Source organism: Cricetulus griseus (assembly GCF_003668045.3).
Source record: "Cricetulus griseus strain 17A/GY chromosome 1 unlocalized genomic scaffold, alternate assembly CriGri-PICRH-1.0 chr1_1, whole genome shotgun sequence".
NCBI lineage: Eukaryota > Metazoa > Chordata > Mammalia > Rodentia > Cricetidae > Cricetulus > Cricetulus griseus.
The window spans coordinates 196,647,210-196,648,950 of NW_023276807.1; the positions used below are offsets into that span (position 1 = coordinate 196,647,210).

Genomic DNA, 1,741 nt, shown 5'->3' on the forward strand with positions numbered 1-1,741 from the left:
AAATTCAGGCCATGGATTTATATTTTGATGCTACAGCCTTCTGTGTGTTTAGAAAATGTCATGAGTAATGAATCACAATAAATCGCAATATCTGATTTTCTACGTGATACCAGCTGGCTGGAAAGGCCAGGTGAAATACAAAAAAAAAAAAAAAAATCAAGCAACATACAAGGGAAAGGAACCGTCATGGTCCCCACACTTGTAAACCCAGCACTCAGGAGATTATGGTCAGCCTGGGATACTCAGTGAGACATGAGAGCCTAACTCAAAACACATTTTCTCAGGGGGCAAGATGATGTCAAATACTGGTTCTGATCTTGGTAAGCTGTACCCCTTTGGTGGTGCTGTATCACCCCTGAGAATCAGTCTCTCCTCTGTTAGAAGCCTAACTTTTCCTCACAGGGCCAGACTACATAATGCATAGAGAGTGCCTGGCATTGGATGAAGCACAAGGTAAGTACTCATTAAATGTAACTTTGTGACCCTATGGCCCAAGCTATCTTGGAGAGTGAGGCAGGAGAATAGCTTGAGCCTAGGATCTTGAGACTGGTCTGGGAAACATGGTAACATCCTATCTCAAAAACAAAGAAAGAAACTAATGTTAAGATTACTTAAGTCTCTTGTAAGTTTTAAGTAACTGTAAGAATAAAGATAAAAACCTGATGTTGATGCTAGTGATCAGGGCTGACTCCCACCTTCCATACACCCAGCTTCTTAAGCAACCTGTCCTTCCTGGACCTTTGCTTCTTGTCCGTTACGGTACGGAAGCTGCTGAAGGACCTCCTGTCTGAGAAGAAAAGCATCTCCATAGAGGGCTGCCTGGCTCAGGTCTTCCTCATATTCATCACTGTGGGTACTGAAGCCTTTCTTCTCTCAATGATGGCCTATGACTCCACCCACTGCTCTATGGCCAGATAATGAGCAATGAACTCTGTCAGAAGCTGGTCCTGCTCTCCTACAGTCTGGCTGTGCTCTTGGCTGTCAACTTGGACTTCTGTGAAGCCACCACCATACACCACTATATGTATGAGCTGCCCTCTCTCTTTCCTCTGTCTTGCTCTGACATCTCCATCAATGTTGACATCTTGATCTGCTCCACCTTGCTTCATGGGCTGGGAACCTTTCTCCCAATCTTCTTTTCTTATGCCCGCATTGTCTCCACCATCCTGAGCATGAAATCCACCACAGAGCTGAGCAAGACATTTAATACTTGTTCTTCCCACCTCATAGCCAAGGTCCTGTTTTGGGGGTCAGGTTTGGTTCATTATCTTATGCCCATATCTGGTTCTTCCCTCAATTTGCTCTCCTCCTTGCAGTACAGCACAGTCACACCCATGCTGAATCCCCTCATCTATAGCCTGAAAAACAAGGAGGTGAAGGCAGCTGTGAAAAGGACACTAGGGAAATGCCTGCATTACTTGGAGTGATGACAAAGACATGGAATGGCAGGGAAAGATACTATGTTGCCAAGGGCTTGAACTTAAAGTAGAGTTTTAGACCACTGTCTTAAAGGGAGACCTATGTACCTATGAAAAAGTATATAAAGCTGTATTTAGATAGTTTATATGTAAAACATACAAAAGAATAAAGATAAAAATGGGAGAAGACCTTTGTTGAAAAGTATTAGAACCTATGCTTTATTCCCTGTGATTCTTAGCTTGCTGGGAATGGTAACCAGGACCTTGTGTCTAGCCCTGATGTCTTCACCTCCTAACCTATAGCTACCATGTGTGAGTACAAC

The 1,741-nt window shown here is 43.6% G+C and overlaps 1 pseudogene; it reads left to right on the forward strand.

Moving 5' to 3' along the window:
* Positions 1-416: 416 nt before the first annotated feature.
* LOC103162338 lies at positions 417-1,427 on the forward strand (annotated as a pseudogene).
* The last annotated feature ends 314 nt before the right edge of the window (positions 1,428-1,741 follow it).